We start from the raw sequence: 20,598 nt of genomic DNA, 5'->3' as shown, positions 1-20,598 counted from the left end.
TTTACATCATTGTGACCTCTCTCTGAAATGCCTCTGTAGGCATCTATCTCACAGTTAAAAGGACGTGTGTAGACAGAGAAACATTTATGGAAAAAAAAAACATTAATTCATTTTTTTCATAATGTGAGAAGGAAGTGGTGTTAATTTTGTTAAATATATTTAACAGATTGAAATTGTACATAGGAAGTTGCATATTATTTTATACTTTCCCTGAACCTATACATGGATAATTTATGGCCAGGAGGTATTAAGTAAATGGTAAGTCATGAATACACAAATATGTACATATATTATGGACTTCATAACTTACACATTAGGCCACAAGGACTGTATGTAGTTTACCACAAAAGCAGTCAGCTAAGCACATTCAGACCTATAAATTGTACATTACATATATTTTAAATGTGTAAGCAAAGATTTTTTGAATCAGCTCCTATGTGTGTATGTCATAACAACCACACTACAGTGTGGAATAATTGGCTGCCATTAAATGATTGAAAAATTGGTAAATGGTTAGGTTTTAATTCTGGTGTTGGTCTCTTCCAAGCACGCTGTTGTTGTGTTATGTTTTGTCACCATTAGGTTATCATTACTGTCATGCAGGTTTAAATAATTTTCTTCCACCTAAACTGCCTCTGCAAACAGACGGTCTTCAATTTTTGGAATCTTCAGTTTTGTTGTACTTCAGTCACTATTTCTTCTAGCCCATCAGTAGGTTTGTAAGATGATAAAGAATGTTGACAAGTACACTTTAGTAAAGCATTTTAAGATTAATGGTGTTTATTAGGTTGTGAAATGTGTCAATATGGGTATTTTACTCTTTAGGGCTTTGCCTACATGAAACATGATTTTAATGCCACACATTAAGACAGGTTATTTGAGTCGTTCAGCCAATTAGACTTTCCAGTAATTTTCAAAACAATTTGCCTAGAACTTATTTGTTCTTTGACGTGTGACAATTTAGTAGTTCCAGTGCAGCCAATTTAAATATATTAAAATATTTTAGGTTATCCCTAACTTCTTTGTCCTATTTTTTGTAGTATTCATTTGTTTTTCTCATTTGGAACTCAAGGACCATACAATTCTAATGTTTTATTGTCAGTTTAAATGTAATTATAATGTTTACATGCTGTATGACAGTGGTTCCCAACCTGTGGTCCGGGGACCCCTGGGGGTCCGCGAAGCCTTCTCAGGGTGTCCGCGAGAGCCTAGAAAATTAAAAAATATTAACAAACATTGACAAATTAGGTCCCCAGCTTCCAGTAATGACTCAGGCGGGGGTCCCCGGATTCCCATGATGATTCAGTGGGGGTCCCTGGGTTCCATTAATGTTAAAGTGGGGGTCCACAGAAATCAAAAGGTTGGGAACCACTGCTGTATGAGATAGACCATGCCCCCATCATTTGTTGTTTATTTGTTTGACATGTATTACAATGATAACATCCCTAAATGGTTTAGATATTTCAGTTTATTTACTTTTCCTCTCTTTTGCTTAGACTACAAGCCCACAAAGGAAAGGCTATCCTGTTTATGTTTTTATATTTTCTCAAAACGCAGACAACTTAGATATCAGGGTTTCTTTCTTAATTAATTATTCTCCTATTCTTTTATTGTCTGCACTCCTCTTCTGACCTATGACTATTGAAAGCTTTTTAACATGCTAAATATTAATGTTCTAATAGAGAAAACTGTTGGGGTAGGGTGTTTTTTTATTCAGACCTGGTTGGTTTACTGGAATGTGTGTGTTACAATTCATTGACAATGCAATGCACATAGTAAAACAGCAGCAAACTGCCTATTTTTGTGTTTTCACCAACAGCAGCATGTTGATACAGAGGAATAACAAACCCAACACCATCAAGGAGAACACAATAATATTTATAGCATTCATAGACTAGCTATTGCATCTACTACAACATTGTAACAGTATGTCAAAATACTTAATAAAGATCATCACTGTGGGGGTGATATTTAGCATGGCAAGTGGATGTAAACTATCATGCTGTTCAGCCTTTTGAAAATGTTATATTTATTTATGCAGCATGGCCACTTCAATCAAAATGTTGTACAGGCAGGGGTGGTACAAAGCGTAAGGGACTGATGGAAAAGGTAAATATTAGCCATTGATGGTAATTGATGCACTGTAAAAAGGTACAGTTGAGTGTTGAGTAAACTTCAAGTACAAAACAGTTACATTAGATAAACAGAACTGCTATATCTCTGATGGAATCTAAGCATCACAGACTAGAACTTTGCAAAACCACATATAATTTACTACATATTACAAAAATAGGATATTGCCATCTCATTGAATGTCTATCCTCCATTAGGTACCAGGTATTACAATAGTTCCTAAATGTTAACCCTCATGAAAATGAAATGGTGGCTCTTTAAACCAGAAATTGCTCATAATATTTACATGAAAAAGGAACACTACCTACTATAGCACAAAGTCAAAATATCTGAGGACTATTGCGATTTCCTAGCTACACTTTGATTTTAACATTAGCAATATTGGGGAATAGATACTAATTCCACCTGTCATGTAAGATAAAAATACATCTTTCCCTAATGACCTATGCACAATTATAGAGATGTGATTACTGTCACCAAACAAAGCAGCAGGGAATGATAATGAATGTCTCACTGCAACTATGCATGCCCTGGTGGGACAACTAATCCCTACACAAGCCACAGTAACTTCCAGTAGCAATTTCACATTTCTGATTTTGGTACTGACTGGATCATTGTAATGATGTACTGACAGGCCTCCCAAATTGCCAGCTCCAAACTGTAAACCTATAAGGAACAAAGACAAGCATACAAATAGATGGCAAGCCCAGATTATTACAGACTAAGTGATAGGAACTAATTTTCTATCAGGCCCAGAAAATGTGGACGCTTCCAAAATGAAATGCTTGATTTTGATTGGATCCTACCTAGTTGATAACTACCAAGGAGAATCACAGCTAGCAACTCTCACCTCTCAGCTAGTAACACCTCATTACAGTATCCAGGCACATATTGTTACGTCTCCTTCCCCTACAACTGCCTGTGAAGATCACAGAGGTCTAATAAAGAGCAAGACCTCAAAAAACTGTACTTACACTAACCAACACACATTCTTCTGGAGCACACCACTTTAGAATCATTCATTTTCCTATTCAGAAGTGTGAATGTACAAGAAGACTCTTCTCCTCTGTTCTACTAAAAGTTCCTAAAAATAAATAACTCTGCATACAATGATATCTCTATGTATACTGCTCTTGATGCTAGGTCTTCGTTTAAACATGTGACCTGCGATATTATTTATTACCTTTCACCACATATCCTCACTCTCCTTGGAACCTGGAGGACTGACCTCAGTATTCCAAACCTAAAAACATTCTTCCAGTAATTTGGAATATTTTTGGTAAACACTGTGAAACTGGCTGATGAGTGGCCCTCATCCAACAATCTCACATCATCTGTCACAAGATCAAAAGCTGGTACTATGTGCAGTTCAGACCTCTCTTTGTAAAATTAGTCCTTTAAACATCTACTTGTTAAATATGTAATATTTTCATTCTTCATATTTGTAATTGTCTAAAACTGCACAAAACAATTTTCTGAACCCTTCCCTACAGACCTTTTCAATCTCTCACAACTCATTAGGTCATCCTCAATGCATTCTCTCATTGTAGGATATTTTGAAATTTGGGCTGATGACCTTTAAAACTCATATACATAGTGGACAATATGGCAATCTGGATTTTATCCAATTAATTGGCTCATCAACTCACAAACCTGCCATTTTTAGAAACGTTTAAACTGGTCATTAGTAGAGACCAACCGTATTATTGGTCATGCTATTCCTCTTTCATTTGTGCTTTCAAAAAGAGTTCCCCTCTAAAACAGCAGTGGAAGCTCCCTTCAATCGTCTTGGCCTTTATATCTAAAAAATTAGTAGTTCAAGGAATTTTATAAAGTGAAATGTTTCACTACTTCTGAAAAGTCATCAAGTAACCTTAACCGCCTCTCCCCATCACCTCTGTTGCACTGGTGGAGATAAGGCTATTCCAAAAAATAAATAACGAAAATCATTCAAAGTAAAAAACAGCAACTAGTTTTCTGAAGAGTTTTGATTTTAAAAAAAAAAGATAGCTCCCTTGAAACATGGTTGAAAAAAAGTTTTACCTCCTATTCCTTAAATCAGGTATGACATTCACATAAAAGACAAAAAAGCAGAAAGAAAGCATGTCTCCCAAACCAGGAATTACCCAAATGAACTCTTTTGGATCTATTACGAAAAGATAACAATCCCTTTCCCCACCCTTCAAGTGCAACTGTCTCAAAGACACTGCAAGGATCTAATATCCTTCCTTAAAGACAAACCACTAAATACCTGACCAATGTGAAATCTTTAATACCTTCATGTTTAAACGTCTATGTCTCTACGCAGCCGAGCTCAAACTAACCAAAACACCATCAACAAACTGAAAACTATTGCTTCTTCTTCTTTAGATCCTTGCAGTCCATACAGACTTGATCTGGACAAGCCCCCTCAGTCATGAGCATCTCCTTATGAATTCCTCTCAATAGGTAAGAGGTGTGCCAAGCAACATTGCCTTATAACAATATTTCTCAAGAAACCTAAGCTCAAAACTAGCCCCTGGCTCATTACAACCTCATATCTAGCCTCCCTACAATTTACATGAGGTCACAGAATTCACAGTTACTTCCTAAAGCTTGTGTATTCAGAGCTCCTTAACTGACTCAGTGACTTCCAATGAGGCTTCAGGCACAGATGATGTACTGAAACCTCACTAGGAAGCAAGACCTCCTAACAGTCAAAGAAGACAGTCACAACAGTCACTCTAAACCACAACACTTCTCATAGAAAGGGCTGCCACCTTCATCACAGTTGACCACCGCCTCCAACTCTTGAATCTGAAGCTCCATTTGGCCTTGGCAGCATCATTCACTCATGGTTTAAAACTTTCCTCTCAGACTATTTCCACCACATAAGATGTGCACCTTCATATCAAAACTGCCAAGTTACCTGTGGAGTGCCTCGGGCATCATTCCTCTAATCTGCTGTCCTTAAGGGATGTTGATCCCCCTAGCAATGATAATTAAATTATCTTTAGTTTGCTGATAACACCTGAATAAACATCTGCAACCTCAAAGAACCAAAGCATTTGTTGAATTGAGTGAATGCTTTCAAACAAATTAAAACATGGATGACAGACAACTGACTGCAGGATATCCAACTCACTGGCCATAAAATCAACCTGTGACTACAATTACTACCTGGCCTTTCCCTCTGGGTTTCATCATCAACACAGTACTGTGCTCAATTCAGATCACTGTGGTCACAAAAAATCCTCTCATTTCTGTTGCTTCTGCTGGATTGTCCCTCTTCATCAAACTCAGGAGTATATTGCATTGATCCTTGTGGTACTAATCAAGTGTTGATTGCTGTAATGTCATCTGTGGATTTATAAGTTACAACACGAATCAGGCTATAAAAAAAAAAAACTTTTGGCACCCAGTTCACTTCAAAACCTCAGAACGCATCAACTCAGTCCCATGAACAAAGCGCCGTTGCCCATCAAGCAAATGATCCCCCTCAAAACCATGTATTTGGTATACACATCACTGCAAGGTGCAGACAACCATGACAATTGATTCATTCTGGATCGCCTGACTAGACAATTAAGACCAGCTTGACAGCACTATTCCTTATTGCTCCAGATAAAGCAGACGTGGTTTGGAATGAATTCTGCACTAATATATAATGGTCTGTGAACTTGTGAACCACTAATGACAAAAGAGAAATCCATCTTTTAATCAAAACAATATTTACTGGATTATGTATTTAATCAATAGCACACACAGTGTAGTCTTGATATATGTTGTAGTAACTGATCGATTATCATCAATAGGTATTTCCAATTCTAAGCACCACAATTTACCCTTAAAGAACCATCCTAGCAGGATGATACAATGTGCCAGTTGAACAAAATTATGATAGTACCAGAAATGTAACAGCTTTGCATGTATTACTTCATCTGTTCTTAAAACACATACATAAATGTATGAATTGATGTGTGACTTTGATAAAGTTTGATTTCAAAATGCTTAATCTTTCACATAGGTGTAAGGAGTTATGTTACTTTACATCATTATTCTTTATTTTACATTAGTTACATTACAGTTCCATAGAAGTATGTGAAAACAGTCACTCCAAAACACAATACTCCTTAATCTCTACTATCCATAGATATATAAAATATTCATGTGCAGTTGTAACCAGATGTGCTTGGATTTGCAGTAGAATAATACATTAACACCGTCCTAAAATAACAGGTATGTGCGTTTGACTGTATTTATTATTACACATCGACAGTTCTCAATCTACGCAGTAGCATTTTAAAATCAGCACTATTATGCCATCATATTTTACACTTTGTGTACACCGTTTTGGCAATACATTGCATTCTTTCCTTCTCCTCTTTACTTTGTGACATAAACATACAGGGTACTTATATTTACAGAGACAGGACCTTTTATCTTGATGGCAATGCTGATGGGCAATGTATAGCTTGTAGGGCTAGAGGAGTAAGCATTATCTGACCCATTTCCCCCCAAAAAGTGAATATTTGTAAAATGTACACTGGTGTGCAATATGTCTGAAGGTTTTTGAAAGATAGGTAGCTCTTTACCTGGATTTTATTTTGAGAAGCAATTTCTAGCTCTTATCAATAGGAGCACCTTCTCTTCCGAATTACAAGGTCTCCAATAATGGTTTACGTAAACAATTTTGGAAAGAAGAGGAAAGCACTGCTCTCCACAAAAATATACCGACCCACTCAGAAGCATACTGGTGATCACTCAGTAGCAAGACCTTGCCTCCTTGATCACCTTGCATTACACAGCAGCACCATCCAAATTTAAAACAGAGTCAGTCCGACCAATTTGAAAGAACACAGTGAAGACAGGGAATAGTATGCCACAGCTGTGGTGGGTGGGGTAATTTGCCATTGGTGCCCTAGGCCCGTCCTAATATGTGTCTGAAAACTGAGCGAAGTACACACTTTCCACACTTAACTCTCAAGGTTAGTGAGAGTGAGAAGTCATAGGCTTTTCATGAAGGTAGTGTTGGGAGGCAAAAGCTAAAAATGAAACAAACAACCAATAGAGACAATTATGTGATATCCAGCCCATTGCTTATATTTTATGAAAAAAAAGGAAAGTAAACATTACACAATTAATGGAAGAGACATACAAAATTGAAAACTAGGCTCCAATAGACAGTGAGGCACTGTGAGGAATTAGATTGTTGGTTGGTTGAGACCTTTTCAAGTTACAGCCACAATTCTTGTCAGGGTGAGCCACAAACAGCCATTAATTTAATCTGTGCTTAAACCTCTGGTAGCTTGGCACTAAAGCAGTCAGGCTAAACTTAGAGGCAATGTGTAAAGTATTTATTCAGCACAGAAACAGAAATAAAATGAGAACAAAACACAAGAAAAATCCCATACCAAGTTAGAAAATAGAGTTGAGTTTAATTAATCATTTAAAACCAAAGCAACAAAAATCCAATCAGTAGAACCGGCAATATGCAATTTTAATGTTTTAAGGTAAGTACTGTGACTAAAATCATGAAGCACTAACCATGGTGATCTGGTTGCACCGGACAAGGACAAAGTCACAAGTTCAGGTCAACCACAATGGAGTGTAGGCCAGATTCAGGAAACTGGTTAGTCCCACTGAGTCCCTCCTTATGTCCTTTATGTGGGGCGTCATGTCGGGTCAGTTCTGATGAGGGACTGTGAGGGCTGCTTTGCGAGGTCCTGTGTGGAGTTCCACCATGCTGTGTCAGCTCTGATGAGGAGATGTGAGTGATGCGATGCAAGGTGCTGCATCACGTTGCATCACGCTGTATTGGTTCCGATGAGGGGCTGTGAGGTCTGCTATGTGAGGTCCTGCTTCGTTCTGCATTGAGTTGAATCGAGATGGAAGGAACCCACAGTTGGGCCAAGAGGAGTACAGTCTGATGCCAGTCAAGGTCCGGCACCTGAGGGCACATCTTGGGGATCGTGACTCACTCCAACAGAGACTAGCAGCAGTGCACAGGCTGGTTGAGTTGAGTCTGGGCAGCTGGGACATGCAGGATGGTCTCTGAAGCTTGTATATCCCTGTAGCTCAGAACAGTAGGCTAGGCAGCTAGGCCTTGGTGTCACTCTGGAAGTTCAGGGTTCAAGGATCAAGTCCAGTCTTTGTTTCATAGGCAGCAGGGTAGCCCTCAGTTCAGCAGGACCACAGAGCGGTCCTTCTTCTGAGTGCTCCACAGGTCCAGATCCAGAAGTAATCTGAAGTGTGGATCTGAGGGACCTACTTTTCATACCTGAGCTAGCTTTGAAACGCGAGAAGCTTCTGGAGCTTTGCCCCCCAGAGAGGTGTTTGGAATTTCCTGTCTCTCTGCCCTGGCCCTGGTCTGTCTGCAGTCACAATAGACTACTGTGAAGTTCTTCATGTGTGGGCTGAGACAGTGTTTTTAAAGTGCAAGTGTGACAGATTCCAGCTCTGCTCCCCTCATACAGTCCAGCTGGCCCATCCTGATAACATCTAGCCCCTCTTTTGTAACACTATCTGGGAGGAATATGCAAAGGCAAACTATAAATAGTCATATGCTTTAGAAAACAGGCTACAGGCACCAAATGGTTAACACAAGCAAATTCCAACTTTCTAAAAGTGGCATTTTCAGAATTGTTACCTAAAATCCAAATTTACCATCAAAGATGGTTCTAAATTACAATTCCTCCAATCTCAAACATGACATTCCTACCTGCTACCACATAAAAGGTGTCATGTACTATGTGTGGTAAGGTAGCCCAAAATTATCCTATGGGAGAGGTAGGCCTAGCAAAAGGGAAAAACCAGCTTGAGAAATGGCAGTTTCAAACTGCACAGAGGCTGCAATGGCAGGTCTGAGACTTGTTTTAATGGGCTACTTATGTGGCTGGCACAATAGGAGCTGCAGGTCTATTAGTAGCATTTAATGTGCAGGCTCTGGGTACATGTAGTACCACTTTACTAAAGGCTTACAAGTAAATTAAATGTGCCAACTAGGTGCAAGCCAAATTTAACATGGTTAAAGAAGAAAGCATTTTAGCACTGGTTAGAAGTGTTAAAGTGCACAGGGTCCTAAAAGTCAACAGAAACAGGTACAGAAAATAGGAGGGGTGAAGGCAAAAAGTTTGGTGGTGATCCTGTAGGGATGGCCAGGCCCAATAGGTGTTAAACCTCCTACTACCTGGTATCTTCCTTGTATCCTCTATTCTTCTTCTGCTTTGGCAAAGGCAACTTATTTACAGTCCTCAATACGGTACAGGTTTAAGACAAGGATTAGTCACATGTGGAGACAGCTTAATTCCTTTTACATTTGAATTGTGCAACTCGATTAATGTCTCTTTACCGCTACCTGGCAAAATGTTTAGGAGGATACTCAACTCCACATGCTCAGTCTAGTCCCTTGTGAAGGCTGAGCCACACATTTTTAATTTCTGGCTTCTGTAGCAGTTCTGGCAGGACTACAGAAGTAGACTTGCTCCTGCAGTTATTGCAGTTTCCCTTCTTGGGGATAGGCTGCACCATCAGCAACGTTCAGGACTGTGGTCTCATAGATGATCGGTGGGGTGAGCCTGCACAGCAGTGCCCAGTACCAGCAGCTTTCAGTCCTCCTCTCTAGCTTTGACAATGGCTTATGGTGGTATCTGGGGCCTCTAGGTGACTGGAATGATTCATTTTGAGGTTTTCCAACACCCCCACTTCCAGTGCCTATGCTCATAATCTCTCCTGCTAACACACACCCTAGATCTCCCTACTATGTCCTTCTTCCCTCCCAACAGTCACCCTATGTGCAGATCACCAAAGGAAGTTACTTCTCTCCCTCCGTTTTAGGAAAACACAAAGGCATCACCATCTTGCTCTACTTTTTTCTGAGCCCCAAAGCATGGTTGTTCTATGACTTTAATAAAAGTATCCTGTAAGTTGAAAGGATGGATTGGGGCCAGGGGACTGAAGGAAAGCCCTATAGTCTTCCTTGGGGGCTCATGCAGCAAAATTGTCAGAAGCTGGGGGGAGGCAGTTACATGAGGGGCTTCCTCAATGGATGAAGGGCAGTCTAAACACAGATCTCCAAAGGGAGCGGAAAAAAACAAGCTAATTGTTAAAGGCCATGTGGTCTAAAAATAAAAAACCTGGAAGCTGAAGCTGGCAACTAGAGGCACAGCAATCTAAACCCTGTGATATTTGGCTCATCGGTGCCAGAGATATTTGTAAGACTTCTTTTTGCTTGTGTTTAACCTCTACTGGAACCCACCCAGCATGTCCCCTGAGACTGCTGGGGCCACTGGGTCTGCCAAAATCTTTACATGATGAATGGTTGGTAAGCAATCACCTTGTGTAGGTAAGGGACCAGCAAGGTCACACTAAGGGCCAGATTTAACACGAAGTGGTGCATCGCGTTGCTGCAAAACAAGTTGCAGCGCTGCACTGTGTCACTTTAGAAACGCTCGCTGGGATATGCTGTATTTACTAAAGTATGGTGCACCTCTGTTTGTCCCCCTGCACAGGCGCTAAATATAGTTGCCAGTGCCAACACAGGCATACTTGCCCCATAGTGGAACGGTGTCTGCATTAAAGGCCATGATTGTGTATGTGCAGTAAGGTGTCCCTTACTGCAAATAAACAATCTACAATGGTGATTTGGCACTTCTATGTGTGCTGCATTCTGCAGCACAAGTAGAAGTAGCAAATCATCATTTTTGAATGATTGTTTATGTGCAGGAGAAGAAACCTTACTGCACATAAACAATAATTCATGGCATTTTTCTTTTGGAAAAGGAAAAAACGAGGAGGAATAAAAAGTATTCCTCCTCCTTGTACTATGTTAACGCCACCTCCGGGGTGGCGTTAGTTTTTGGGGCTGCCACAGATTTGTGACTTCTTGTAAATCTGGGGCAGCATCAAAAGCAATGGGTGTTGCAGTGGAACTCCCATTGCAACACCCATTGCACACCCCCATGATACAGAAATGAGTCAGAGAGGCATATATTTACAAGGTGGCGTTAAACAACTAGACTAGACTAGAAGTGCCAGCATGCACTCATTGATCCTATTCCCTGTGCCAGTGTCTGTGGGTAGAGGAGCAAAGATATCCCTTTGTCCCTGCTTGCTGGAACTGAGGGCTGCATAAGAAGGAGGTAGGCAGGTAGGGAAGCACCTTCATCTCTCCTGCTCCTATTACAGGAGTGTGTGCCTGGGTGGGAGAGACAGAAGAGCAGAAACTGACTCTCCAGACATCAGAGAGAAAGTGCCAGGCAGAAGAGGAACTAGCCAAAGCATGTTTGCCTGGGCTCCCACATGATCTTTAAAGAGAGTGTGGGTACCCCACATGAAACCTATTGTAAAAAAATATATCACCATGTCAGAGGGCCAAATTAAAGGCACATGTGGTAAAAGTATACAATTTAGAGGCTTGCTGCTCCAGTATCAAAGGTCTAGCTGCATTCTGGAAGACCATTCTCTTGTACCCCTCCAGAATTCACATATTTGTGTTTTGATGGACCCTAAGGGACATGGAACAACTCTAAAACCGATATTGGTGTTTGTAAGTGTTGCAAGGAAATCCCCAGCAGTTTGGGTTTTTTCCCACCCTAAGTCTCCAAGGCCAGCAAAAGAGTGACCACAGGTGAGGATTTGCCGGGATTCAAGCACTCCTGTGACTGGGCATTTGCCCTAGAGGTTCTTGGGTGCACAGACCTTCATTGTTAGGCTGTATGCGGTTGTTTGATGGTATTGTTTAATGTAGAAATATTTCTTACATGACATGTTTTAATATTGTATATTTCCATGAAATTCATTAGCAATCCATAGTAATGACAATACCTGAAATATGTTGCACATTGTTCAAATATTTTAAACTGGATTGGCTTATGTTCCGCTTTTTCTATTTATCATGATGCCTGATAAAGACAGTAGGTTATTTTGTCATTAATGCTCACCCATGGTTGTTTTAGGCATACATCTGAATATTTCATTTTTACAGGCTTGGGGCTGCATATACCCTTACAGTTTAGTCTGCCATAGAGGCACCAGCGTACACAGAAGGCTATTTGAGCTGTTTGGCCTTTCTTCATTTGCGCCCTCTGCAGGTTGTGCAGCCCTTTAGAGGGTGCTCTCATAGGCCTTTACACCTGTCAGTTTTTTATATTTGTTAATTTGTGTATAGGATTTAGCTTTGTTTTTCAAAGTTAAAATACTGACTGGAGAGTGACTTATTAAATGGTATTTGTTGCATTGCAAGATTCTGAATCTCTAGCCTACATCATCTCCCCTAAGCGTGCCTTGAACCGCTCTGCCTCACTACTAGAGTGTTAAGAACTAAAAATGTCGTTTTTGTTACAAGTTTCGGGGTCCGTAGCATGGGAGGGCCAGGGCAACACTAATGAAATACATTAGTTTTTAGAATTTTGTCTCAGTGCCTTCTGACAACCATGGGGCCCTGCAGAACAGATTGATCACACACCTATGTAGAATGTACCTCTTCTCCAAATAGTATACACATTTATTTTCCTCAGTGGCATAGCAAGGATGTCATGGCCCCTAAAGCAAGCACGGAAAATCCCCCCTTCTACCCAGTTATGTAGTAAAGGACAAACACAATTGGGGTCCACGGGTACCTAAACCTCTGGCAATGGTGTAACTGCACCTGCTGCACAGATGATAGCTATCTAACCCCTCCCCCTTGCCTAGATAGACACAGTGATCATACACCTTAAATGCAAGGGAAGGTAGAAGGCATATAATTGTAGCTGAGACCACTTTCTGGGAGCTACTCTTATCCACTATAGGTTGCCAGTATTGAGGGCTATGTACTGGCTGCAAGAGCTCTTCGAATGCTTGCTCAAATGCGTACTGTGCCAGTAGCTTCAACAACTGTGGATCTAATTGGCAAATAAAACCTGCTACTATCCACTCACCAATCCCCTATCAAATTACATGCTCGTTGGTGCTGAAGAGGGAAAGCAGAAGGCCCTTCTAAAACACACATAATGTGAGAGGGCTTGGATACTAATCTTGAATTTAGCAAAATATAAATATTACACACAAACAAAACTCCCCCAGGGAGTGAAGCACTCTGATAGCATTTTGCCAGGTAAACGGACTATCTCTGTGCACTGAGGAAACACATTTGGGAGTAAAGTATTGCAACAATAGTAAGGGATCCTGGTTTGATTTTACCACATCTCGTGCCTCGCAGTTGAACAATCACGGCTGTGGAGTATATGATTGGGGTGAGGCAGAAAATTGTACTGTCAAATGTCCCCCATTAGTCACTCATACTGATTTATGTGAAGTGGTAACTCTTCATGGTTCTCTAGAATTACTAGCCTACGGCATTTCAAGTTTTAGTTTGTCATAAGAACACAGCTGAAACGCTATTACTTGATTATAAAGTCCTTCCAGTGACGATATTGTCGGAATGTTATAAAAACTGAGGATGCAAAACGTTGCTGTACTATGAAGAGTTTGAAACCTTGCAAGTCAACGCTGTTTCTGACTAAGCATTCAACTTACAGGGTCAAGCAAGTAAATTAATTGTTCAGCTAAAATGTAAATGTGGGGACATTCTGGAGCAGCTGAGACTGCCTGTGAAGTGCCATTTATGGTAAAGATAAAATTAGAAGAAACACCAGGAACTGGCAAAATGTATAATGGAGAGTTCATTTCAAGAGAAATAGGCTCATTGCGGCATTGACCGCTAAAGATTTATGTGATTGGCTCAAAAATGAAAACATGCCCAGCCTGCTGAAAGCAAACCTGATTTTGCACTCGTAATAAAAAGTGCAGGTTTTTTATTGCTGTCGCCCGTCTGGGCTGCTAAGAGTCCAGATGGTTTTTGAGATACTGAAAAACTGCCAGCCATTTTTTTCAATTTGAACAGATTTGTTCCTTCGTCACTTAAAAGAAATATTGTTCACTAAACACAGAAGAAAAGAGCAGTTGCTGGGCCTGTAGAAATTGGACGTGTAATTTAATAATTGCTAATGAAGTGCCTCTCCACTGATGCAAGCAGAACTGGTTAGAAGTGTGGATTCCAAGGACTGCCAATTTGTCATGTCAAATGTGATGCTGCATGATGGAATGCTGATTAGAAAAATAGGAGAACCACTGAACAAAACAATATACTACATTAGGTGTACAATATGGTGTAGGATGAATCTGGAAAGGAATGCATACTTAAAAATGGGGACCTCTTCATCGCTATATTTGAAAGCACAGATTGTTTTCTATTCAAATACATATGCCTATAGTAAAATAGAGTAGTCTAAGTTTCCGAAAATGTTAATGCTGTGGAATAACATTGAAAAGGTGTGGTCATGAAAGAAACCTTGGAAATCTTCTGTCTAAGAAGGTGAATATAAGCTGAAACTTCTACAGTTTATTTATTTATTTGCATATTTTAGCGTTTTTGCAAGGCACAACTAACCACACCACACAGTGCCCTCAGAGCACCTTGTGGGGGAACATGTGAATGTTAGCGGAAACATTATTATGCTTAGCTAAACCTTCTGTTGTAGAACTATTTAGTCAGTCATGAACTGAATACCATGAACCAACTTGGCATTGTCAATGGAGCGCTGCTATGAAAATCACACTTTTTTCGTTTTTTAAATTATGTTTTCAGTTTTTACATAGCGCAAACATGATGCAAGGCCATTAGAGCACTATAAAGTAGAACAAGATTACATTCACTTTTTTTTAGACATGTGTGGTTAAGTGATTTGTCCAGAATTACAGGATGTCTAAATGAAGCCTGAACTGAAACCCAGATGCTCAGTTCCAAAGTTGGCAGCAGTGGCCGTTAGACCACACCTCTTTCCGGCAATATGTGCTCTGGAGATGGTAAGTCAAAGAGGGCATCTCCCACCCTGAGCTAGAGAAGATTTTTCAGAACGGAGAATAACTCCTTCAGCCACCATACAGAATAGTGATGATGGCAGAAAGCAAAAAGAATGGACACTTAGAACGAGTGTAACTGGCATTTGTAGCTGCTGTATAGTTAAATGAATTAAAAAGCCACATGCGTATATATTCAAAAAGAACAAATGGCGACCAAATAAAGTGATTTTAAAAATAAAAATAGGATATGGTGAAGATAACAAAGATAACAGTGAGATATTATATAGAGAAAACAAATGTGGTGCTCAAAGGAGGTGAAGGTGTGGGACCTGGAAGGCATTCTGAAAAAAACTAAGTTTAAAGTAACACTATAGTTATGTGTAATTCAATGAAACAAACATATGCTAAAATAACATTATAGGTGGGTACATATATCAGAGACAGCATTAACATTTGTACTATAAATATATATATATATATATATATATATATATATATATATATATATATATATATATATATATGTATATAGATCCATTAAATGGAAGAATGCTTTAATTAAACATTTGTGTAAATGTATCGAATACCACATGTATATGTGAAAATGTGAAAATATAAAAAAGCACACAGGACAGCAAAATCCTTAACCAGTACCTAAATTCACGCATTATGCAACAGATGCCGAGACAGTTCAAAATATGTTTTAAGCACCAGTGGGAAAGTATACGTTTCCATGACTAACATCTGCTTCAAAAGCAAATAACATAATGGGACTGATTCACAAACAATTTCCTATAGGTAGGTATGCCTTACTCTTTCCAGGAGTAAGACAGAAATCCTCACCTTACTTCCAGCGTATTCCTACAATTCAGGAGTAAACCACAAATACTAAAAGAGTATGTCACAGCACGGTTTTTGTGAAATGGGCAAATGCCAATATGCTTATTGTAGAACTCATTACAGTTGATAGGTGGCTTCAGAGGGCTCTGTTCCTTAGAAACCACTATCCTTTCACCAAATATGTTATTACCAAGTACAAAATGACATGGACCGGTCAGGTTTCAATGGGCTAGTGTCATCTAATCAGCAATTAATCTGGGTCAAGGAATCCATGAATGAAGACTGAAAGGACAACCTCCAGATAAGATGGAAATAACTACATACAGCTAAATTAATTAAAAACATTTAACTATCAAAATAAATTGTGATTCAAGTAGGAACTTGTCCTGTTGCCAAAAACACTGAGGTATCTATGAGGCTAAAAAAAATTTTTGGTGTGGAGAGTTGTCACTACAGACTTATAAGGAATGCACAGCGTGTATGAACAATGCAACAGGTTTGCCAAAAAAGTCTATACTGCACAAATGTGTCACCCTAATGTACTGATCGAGCATTCATGTATAATTTTAGCTGCCACAAACTTCCCAATTGTTCAGACGGATTAGTCCTAGAACGAGTTTATTTGTTTACCTGCAAACTTTACCGATGAAAGCTATGCTGTAGCTTTAGAAAGTTGGATATCTATTTTAGGACTTCAAAAATATTAATATGTATGCAGAGTAGGAAATTAACTAAGCTTTTTTACAATGAAGAGGCAACAGGATTACAAAATGAGACTTGCCATTTTGAGCTCTGTATATTTTTCAGAACCAGCTTAGGTAGGGAGAAGTCCTGGATGACAGATGGACAACAAACTTAACCTTAACCAGATTTCTATGGTTACCAGATCCTAATGTTCCAGCTGGAAAACCATAAAAATGATTTTTCCATGTGCGCAGTCTTATATTTTGTATGCAGTGCTTCGTATTTGGTTCTTCCAAAACAAAAGATTCAGAAACGTTTTGTAGAATTGTATTCAATCTAGGGAAAATCGTACACATTTCAAGATCACTTTTGCAAGCACCATTGGCTGCCGGTTCGTAGGAGAACCCTGTTCAAAACAGCTTGCATGGTTTACTGAATTTTCTTTGATTCTGTCCCGAAGCTCTTATCCAAGAAATTTAGAAATATAAGCCTGGTCAGGCCTTTTGCTCTATGGGTCAGTTACCGTTTTATGCTCTGAAATTCTATCTTACAAAATGTGCTGAAAGTCTCTAGCGTTTCAAGCTGCTACAACCTCCTTCTGAAAATCAGACCTAACCTCACATCATTAAAATTCAGAAAAATGTTAAAAAATTGACTGGCACGATCTAACCCAGTTTGACCATCACAGCTAACCTTGACAATCATATTACTCTCAGAACCACAAGGGTTTTTGGGAGCGTGTTTTGCACTTTCTAAATTCCCAAAACTATTAAAGTATATTACACATGCAAGTATTTAGCATGTTCTTGGTCTATGTGAGTATAATTTGTTTGCACTATAGTTGCAAACTCTACCAAGGGCATAGGTCTGTTAATTCTGTTTCTAGGTCAGATGTGGTCGATTTAGGTAAGCACTGCTGATTTTAGTAATTGTCTATTGTGTGACAATAGCATAGTTTGATTCGCTGCAATTCCACCAGAGTAAAGGAGTAGGGGGGATAAAAACACACACACAAAAGCAAGAGCATCTTAATAAGGGAGCTATTTTTAGGTAAACAAAACTCTGCATTAAAGATTACACGTTTTCCTAACAGAATTAGTAAACAACAAGGTCTGCATGTTAAATGAAAACTTAAAAGACTGTTCCTACATAGGAAGACAGATCTGATCAAACCTGCAGAAAAATGTAAAGCAACACAAATGTTTTGATTGACATGTGGATCAAAGATATTACTATATTTATCTCACGAGTTTGTAAGGCATGATGAACTAACAGGCAGGACTCCTAATTACCAGGGCAATCGAATTGAAGAATTGTTATTTTCAATCTTCTCCACTAAACATTAATAAAGGCTAAAATCTCCATAACTAACCGAGGCTTCTATTTCAAAATATTTCTCAATGAATAAACACGTGGATGTTACATCCCTGAAAACTCTGACTGGGTAGAGCTTAATATCACAAGTAAAAGCTCAGAATAATAGAGTAGTCAAAATAAAATTGTGGCTATTCACAACTTTCCAAATTTCCTGGTGGTAAATAACAAGCAGTATATTCCGATATATGGGTATATAGTACAGAAAACACTTATTCAACATGTAATCCCTAATTTTCTAAAGGCAAACTCAAGTACGAGTTACTTATGAAACCTGGTAACTGCTTCACCACTTGGCATAGTTATTCGTAATAGTTGTGAGGTATCAAAATAGATATCCTTGAGATGCTCAAGTGTCCTTCACTTCAACGACATCAAGGCAGCTGACATTTTTAAAGCAGTGAGCACTGGTTTTAATGCTGTTGATTGTTAGAATGCTTGACTTCTTTCTACATTACTTGTTGCTGATTGAGTTCACAGATCTTTTTATGCAGCAGTGTTTCACTTAGTCAGATGCTTATTTGTGGACTCAGGATAAGTGTGTATTTATGCTCCAAGATCTGCGAGGTGGCTAGATTTTCTACAGAGATAGACTTGAGAAAGGGGTGGGAATATAATTGGTCCCCAGGGAGTCCATGGTCGTCGCTTTTTGAGGATGTTGGTAACACACATTAAGTTGCAAATCAAAGGATCTGCTCAGATATTCAGATGCATTTATCAAACCAAGATGTACAAGTAAACTTACATCAACAAAACGTTAGGGTGAGTCTGAGTTTTAGGTGTGAGAGTGCATCAATCACCACGTTTTCATAGAGTTAGAAATGGATTCCTACCAATTGAAAACATCTTCTCTGTGAGAAAAAAAAATGGGAAAAAACAATTGTGCAGATTCACATTTTCACTATGACTAAGCCTGCTGATTGTCCCAATGTTAACAATTTAAAGGTTTAGGAATGATGTAAGAGAAATACATCTAAAAATCTATGGCTTTTTTAGATTTCCAGACATACTTGTAGACATTTCTGTGAATTGCCAAGAAGGAGTAACTTACAAAAAACTTCAATGTAGACAGCAAGTGAGTAGGAAACAAAAAACGAGTCAAAAGACTAAGCCTCTTTTACTTAGAATTGCTCTTTGGGACCTTTAAACTATGACCCTAAAGCAAGGACACCAATTATGGCCCATCCGACCTTTACATGTCGCACTCTAGTGACGCATTGGGCTGCAGATTACTTGAGAGAGCTAACATTCTGAAAGAATTTCAACAAAAGGGCAAGCATTTTTTGCAATTTAAGAGAAGGAAAAAAAAATGCCCAGAAGGTGTTCTTCACCCACCACTTAGCATTAAGAGCACTTTCGCTTTTAAAGACATCTATTAGAAGAGATAGCTTTCAAACATGAGCTTAGAGCCGTTCCTGTCGGATCTCTAACAAAAATGCTGTAACTGAACCAAAAGGCATGCCAATTTTTCATGTACACCCTCTATGTGGCCCTGGATGTTATTATACATGGATCAACAATATAATCTAGAAAATTTTTTGCAGACCGCACACCCTGCACTTAGATATTTCAAGGTGCTCTCGTAAGAGATAAAGAAGAAAAAGAAGGCAAGGTGAAATAAAACAATTGCCCAAGATCACACAATTTGGTCTAGCGTGGAAACTAGGATTTATCACAGGTTTTCTGGTTCCATACTGTTGAAATTAGCCCCTAGATGGGTTCTCTTTTTCTCTCTCATTTTACATAAAAAGTATGCATCCTCTTTAATTCTTGGTGAAAATCTAAATCTTGCTCACTGGGTTGCAGTGTTGCGATTACAACCTCAAAGATTTAATAGAGCACATATTTCGTGCCACTAAATTTTGTCACGAACACAAAGGGTGGTGGTATTGAAGCCTCTTAAATATATCATATGCTTTCAGCTTTTCTAATAGCGCAACGGGAACGAAAAAAACAAGTCCACCATCTTGGTGTTAATAATGCTGTACAAATCCCAGTCCCCAGAAGTAAACATGCAAAATGATCTTTGACATTTCATATTCATGAGTGCCAGAGTGGTCTTTGGTATTCTTTGCTAGGTTTATTTGCCTTTTATCGCTTGGGGTTGTAATAATCTGGTTGTTGTCCTGCCATTCCAAGTGCCATAGAACAAAACATATAACAGGCTGTTGTCTTTTTTGTTTATACACCTACAAATACAAATTCTCCTAAAGATGACACATTCACTCGTCTCTGTAAATCAAAATAAATCATAGAATGACAAAATGTGTTATATTCTGTTCAGCACATAAAGAATTTTTCACGTGGGGAAACTCATATTAAGCCACCGAGAATATTGGCCGTGAGCTTCATCAACAAATAGCAATTTAATGTTATATTCACGCTGGACTTTCCTCGATCTGTAACTCTATAGACCCGCACTTTATGGCCTTTGCATGCTTTGTGCACACATTCACTCTCTCTCTCTTCTGGCTCTCCAATGTGTGCAATCTTAGATTGAGTACTCACAGTGTGGTCATTATGGCTTTCTCCTTTGCCTGTGGGTGCCTGAAGGGCGATTAGGACAATACAGACCCAGGCGATGTGAAACTTCTTTGAAATTATATGGTGTGACTACATACTGAGTCGCCTGAAGTACGACGTTCCCAAGAGTGATTCTCCAATCAAGTGAAACATGCTCACTGAACTAATGTGATGCGCTGTTTAATTCTCTAAGTGATCCCTTTGGCTCCCAGCACACGCATT

General features: G+C 39.1%; 1 protein-coding gene across 29 annotated transcripts in view; it reads right to left on the bottom strand.

Annotated features, from left to right (window-relative positions):
- Positions 1–20,598, bottom strand: part of RBFOX1 (RNA binding fox-1 homolog 1) — a 788,453-nt gene that overhangs the window by 99,949 nt on the left and 667,906 nt on the right. The window lies entirely within an intron of this gene.

Source organism: Pleurodeles waltl, chromosome 10, assembly GCF_031143425.1.
Source record: "Pleurodeles waltl isolate 20211129_DDA chromosome 10, aPleWal1.hap1.20221129, whole genome shotgun sequence".
NCBI classification, from domain to species: Eukaryota; Metazoa; Chordata; class Amphibia; order Caudata; family Salamandridae; genus Pleurodeles; species Pleurodeles waltl.
Note: the sequence above shows the minus strand (reverse complement) of the source record. Positions and strands in the feature narration are given on the sequence as shown.